Source organism: Nerophis lumbriciformis, linkage group LG18 (assembly GCF_033978685.3).
Source record: "Nerophis lumbriciformis linkage group LG18, RoL_Nlum_v2.1, whole genome shotgun sequence".
Lineage (NCBI taxonomy): Eukaryota > Metazoa > Chordata > Actinopteri > Syngnathiformes > Syngnathidae > Nerophis > Nerophis lumbriciformis.
Genome location: NC_084565.2, coordinates 13,820,001 through 13,825,937, shown reverse-complemented (window position 1 = coordinate 13,825,937; position 5,937 = coordinate 13,820,001). Strand labels below are relative to the sequence as shown.

Below are 5,937 nucleotides of genomic sequence, written 5' to 3'. Positions count from 1 at the left end.
GAAAGATAACACAAGACGAAGGTTACAGAGAGGATGATTCTTCCATATTATATAACTTTTTAAAAAACATGTACACCTCATCTTAATGGTTACCTCTTACTATATTGCTTGTCATTTTTCTTGAATGCATATAGGCTCAGGAGAGTGAAGAATGTAGAGGGGATGAAAGGAGCATTGAAGCTCATATCAATGAAATGTCTACAGAGATGCTTAAGGTACACCCAGATCTGAACTCTTTAAAGGAGAGAATGAGACGAACCTATGCATACCGAAAGACTTTCGTGGCAACTGCCAAGGCAGAGGAAATCATCGAAAAGTTTCCCGCACTGAAGCTTCCTAAAATAGTTGGTATCTTCAAGCATTGAATTGACCATATTTAATTGTATGTGTATTATTTCATTTATGATCATCAAGTATTTTGAGATGACACTTTTTATCCCTCCTTACAGCTTCTGTGGGAGATGAAGGAGCAATTCCTTGTAGAAGCTGATCGCAGAATGGTCACAGAGCTGGTTCGAATGGCAACGAAGATGGTTCAAAGAGCATCTATGTGTGACCTAAAGGACTGCTGCCAAATCAATGCCTGCCTGGATGATTCAGTAAGACGAGGTATCTAGGCCTATATGTGTATCTATAGGAGCCACAATCTGTATTTCTGAAAACTAAAAATATTACAGAATAATTTTATTTCCTCAGGACTCATTAGGGATGCAGCAATTCTACTGCTGCCTTCCATTTTCAGAGAGGACTCATCCTTTCTATACACTCTACTGGAGGTAAATACTGCATTTAAGGTCAAGATTTAGGAATTGGCATTATCCATATTATGGCAACATTGAGTCATTTTGCTGTTTTCACAGCAGGTTTTATTTACTGACATGTATCTGTTTTTATTGCATAGGAGCCAAGCGTGCCTACTCCAGCAATCATGCTCCATAACACACACGAGGGGAACCCTTTGCAGGCACAAAGGATAGTCCTATACCTGGATGGTATACAGGTTTTGACTGAGGACAGCAGCATGGACAAATCATATGCTATGAGTGCATTAATGTCACTCTATATTGTTTTTGCTGTCCAGTACCCAAAGGAACTGAGAAAAACTCTTATTTTCATTGAAAGATTTGTGTTGGGGATCAAGGACCACAGTGTTGTACCCATTTCAGTGAAGAGACTATACAACTGTGTCGGAAGTGGGGAGTAGTGAGTAGATGTGTTGCAGCATGGGATTTCATACTTTATGTTCTTGTTAATGGTCAAATTCCTGCTGCTGCCCTTTGTTTGTACATATTGATAAAAAAAATATCCCTTATTTAATACATATTTTGGACCAATACATTTTGTTTGATTTTGGCATAGTGACGTCTCTAGATTTCCATTATTGTTACAATACGTAACATTTTGAGTACTTGTTACATAACACTGAAAAGTATTTCAACATTATTTAAATCAATGTGAAAACTTTGTGGGATTCCCTCACTTTCTCATGATTCTGTTCCACTGTCACAATTAGTACATACAGTATGTACACTGATTCTTTTCATTGGACCATGCATTATTTTATTGTTTGTAGATAGCTTACAATAAGGCGCAGTAAGTGCACCTTGGATTGATTGAACTAAAACTATTTTGTGTCTCTTTCTGCCATGTCACCATTGCTGGAGATTTATTTACACAAATTCACCTACTGAGGACAGCATGATGTGTCTGGCCTGTCATGTTGCTGATTCCACCGGACCTATGCTGACTTTTGACCTGTTCTCCCCTGGGACCTACACAGCCTTTCCTGTTTTGTTGGACTATCTTTAAATAAATGTTTTTCTCATTAAAATGTTTTGAATGTTTGTTCAATGTCAACATGATAAATGACCACAACATACTATGAATTAAACTGATCTGTAGAATACAATATGGTTCTTTATAGAACCCTCAGAAGACAAGACGGTTATCGGTGAAAACCTTTGAAAAGGGATGTTTTTAGAACCCCCTGTGTCAGGTCTAGATGAAACCCTTGAAACATGAAATAGTTCTTAGTGGAACTCCCTGTGTGGGTTCTAGATGAAACCCTTGAAACATGAAAGGGTTCTTATTGGAACTCCCTGCATGGGTTCTAGATGAAACCCTTGACAAACGAAATGGTTCTTAGTGGAACTCCCTGTGTGGGTTCTAGATGAAACCCTTGAAACATGAAAGGGTTCTTAGTGGAACTCCCTGCATGGGTTCTAGATGAAACCCATGACAAACGAAAAGGTTCTTAGTGGAACTCCCTGTGTGGGTTCTAGATGAAACCCTTGAAATACGAAAGGGTTCTTAGTGGAACTCCCTGCGTGGGTTCTAGATGAAACCCTTGAAATACAAAAGGGTTCTTAGTGGAACTCCCTGTGTGGGTTCTAGATGAAACCCTTGAAACATCAAAGGGTTCTTAGTGGAACTCCCTGCGTGGGTTCTTTGTAGAACCTCTCATGGGGGGTTCTGGGTGGAACCTTACACACACAGTTCTAGGTATAACCCTTCATGTTGGGTTCTAGGTAGAACCCTCCAAAAGGGTTCCAGGTGGAACCTTTATAAAAAGGTTCTACCTGGAGCCAAAAAGGGTTCTCTATGAGGACGAGCCGAAGAACCTTATATGGTTCTACTTAGCACTTTTATTTCTAAGAGTGTAGAACGTTATTTGCATTGCTGCAAGCAACTTATAATTGCCTATAACACAATTGTAAATAAAATAGCTTTCCCTTGTGGGCTGGTATGACAAGAAAGTTATTGAATTTTGTGATGCTCTCATTCTGCTAGAGCAGGGGTCGGCAACCCGCGGCTCCGGAGCCGCATGCAGATCTTTGATCACTCTGATGCGGCTCAGCTGCATACTTGCTGACCCTCCCGATTTTTCCGGAAGACTTCTGAATTTCAGTGCCTCTCCCGAAAATCTCCCGGGACAACCATTCTCCGATTTTCACCCGGACAACAATATTGAGGGCGTGCCGTGATGACACTACCTTTAGAGTCTTCTACAACCTGTCGTCGCGTCCACTTTTTCACCGTACTAACTGCGTGCCGGTCCAGTCACATGTTGTATGCAGCCCCTGCCTACACACTTAAGTGACTGTTAGGCATACTTGTCAACAGCCATACAGGTCACACTGACGGTGGCCGTATAAAACAACTTTAACACTGTTACTAATATGCGCCACACTGTGAACCCACACCAAACAAGAATGACAAACACATTTCGGGAGAACATCCGCACCGTAACACAACATAAACGCAACAGAACAAATACCCAGAATCCCATGCATCCCTAACTCTTCCGGGCTACATTATACACCCCCGCTACCACCAAACCCCGCCCACCTTAACCGACGCACGGATGGGGGTGGGGGGGGTGGGGGGGGGGGGGGGTGGCAGGGTTTGGTGGTAGCGGTGGTGTATAATGTAGCCCAGAAGAGTTAGGGATGCATGGGATTCTGGGTATTTGTTCTGTTGTGTTTATGTTGTGTTACGGTGCGGTTGTTCTCCCGAAATGTGTTTGTCATTCTTGTTTGGTGTGGATTCACAGTGCGGCACATATTTCTATCAGTGTTAAAGTTATTTATACGGTCACCCTCAGTGTAACCTGTATCGCTGTTGATCAAGTATGCATAGCATTCACGTGTGTGTTCGTACAGAAGCTGCACATATCTTGTGACCGGGCCGGCACGTTGTTAGAATGGATGAAAAGTGGACGTGACGACAGCTTGTAGAGGACGTTAAACGCCACTAAGGCACGCCCCCAAGACTGTGGTCCGGGTGAAATACGATATGTAATGACTGATGAACACCTTCATTCAATAATGAAGGTTGCCTCAGCTCAAAGCCTGAGCCCCGACATTAATGAATTAGCATTCAAGAAAAGATGCCAGGTATCTGGCTTGGGCACATCAGATTAGATCAGTGTGTTGCAAACTGAGCAGTTTAAGGTCCTGAATGGTTGGTTTATTCATTGTTATTTTATTTTCAAATTTATTAGCCTGTGGAAAAAGTTAATGTTGATATTTACCTCAGAAGGCTGCAAATAGAAAAGAGGCATTCAATTTTTATTTAAATTGTAATGGTATGTCATTGATATTTTTTTAATTATTATTATTATTATAATTTGAAACTCAATTTTGCATGTCACTATAAAGTTATATAAGCCTTGGTTGTTCAATATTCGATGCAAAACTTGTTTGGGTCCCTATTAAAAGGTTAATTTGTTCAACCTTGGCCCGCGGCTTTGTTCAGTTTTAAATTTTGGCCCAATCTGTATTTGAGTTTGACACCCCTGTTCTAATGGATTTATTACAGTCTATGCAAGCTGGGTTACGTTTGCTGTGGTCTGGAAACACAAACCCCTGTCAGAAATGCAGTCAATATTACAACAAATCATTAATTAAAGCTGTCTGTCACTCTCAGTAAGCAGTCGCCTGCTGAGCCACGACCTTTCACTTTTACTTTTAAATCTCCTGCTGGGGTGGCACAAAGTCCTCCGCAAATTGTAAACGAGTGCTGAGTGGGTTGGATCACAAGCAGGCTGGAGAAACGTCGCCTTCAGGTTTATCATCCAACGCTGGAGAGAGTGTGTTCTTTGGACCAGGGTGAGGTGTTACGACGGGCAGACCCTCAACACCCCCACCCCCCCCCGGCTCGGATCCATCTGCTCGACACGAGCCAAGCATATTCCACTGTCAAAGTGTCAGGCAAAGCTATTAAAAGAGCTTTACTTTCTTAAGCATCATGAGAATAAGTACCAGGTTTAGTGAAATCCCTCCCCGAGAGTGCTTTGGGATTTTCCCGCTGAAGTATTGCCTAATGGACGGGACTCAGAAGTGTCAGAAAGTCTTGTTAGCCGAGAATGCACTTTTTTGGATGTGATTATATGAGGAGCTGAGGAAACAACATAGGAAGTGGAAATGTGAAGGAACTTTGCTCACAATCACTTCGGTAAAAAACACGTTCAAAGAGAAGGAAAAAGAGTTACGAACAGCGACTACGATACTCCCAAAGTATTCAGGGAGACAAGTCGATTTTGTTCAAACACAGCAGTTTCAATGAAAACTAGAATCTGTGCAAATCCAGTTGGTATAGCGTGTGAAAGTGAAATGCTTGAATGTCCAGGGTGAGTGCAGTGTGTGTGGAATGGTTCGGACGAGAAATGTGGTGTATGAAGAAGTTTGTGTATTGCCCATTCATGTGCAATGGGCAAACAGTCCTGATAACTCCGGGTAATCCAATAATTTTCTGAACCGGGAAACATGTTTGCTTGAATATAAAGTTAAAGTTAAAGTTAAAGTACCAATGATTGTCACACACACACTAGGTGTGGCGAAATTATTCTCTGCATTTAACCCATCACCCTTGATCACCCCCTGGGAGGTGAGGGGAGCAGTGGGCAGCAGCGGTGGCCGCGCCCGGGAATCATTTTTGGTGATTTAACCCCCAATTCCAACCCTTGATACTGAGTGCCAAGCAGGGAGGTAATGGGTCCCATTTTTATAGTCTTTGGTATGACTCGGCCGGGGTTTGAACCCACAACCTACCGATCTCAGGGCGGACACTCTAACCACTAGGCCACTGAGTGAATATCTGAGTGAATATCCAGGATGAGTGGAGTGTGTGGATGGTGGAATGGTTTGAGTCGGGTGAGAATTGTGACATTCACACGATAATAAATAGATGATTTTTGGTGTAGAATGTTACATGTGTGAATGCATTGTGACATTCACACAATAATAAGATTATTTTATCAGCCAATTAAATTTCATGAATATATATATATTCATGAAATTTAATTGGCTTATATATATATATATATATATATATATATATATATATATATATATATATATATATATATATATATATATATATCCATCCATCTTCTTCCGCTTATCCGAGGTCGGGTCGCGGGGGCAGCAGCCTAAG

General features: G+C 41.6%; 1 long non-coding RNA gene across 1 annotated transcript; it reads left to right on the top strand.

Annotated features, from left to right (window-relative positions):
• Positions 1-574: 574 nt before the first annotated feature.
• Positions 575-1,703, top strand: LOC133618087 (uncharacterized). The gene is made up of 3 exons (XR_012050970.1): positions 575-609; positions 697-776; positions 902-1,703. It is a non-coding gene; the product is annotated as an uncharacterized lncRNA (long non-coding RNA).
• The last annotated feature ends 4,234 nt before the right edge of the window (positions 1,704-5,937 follow it).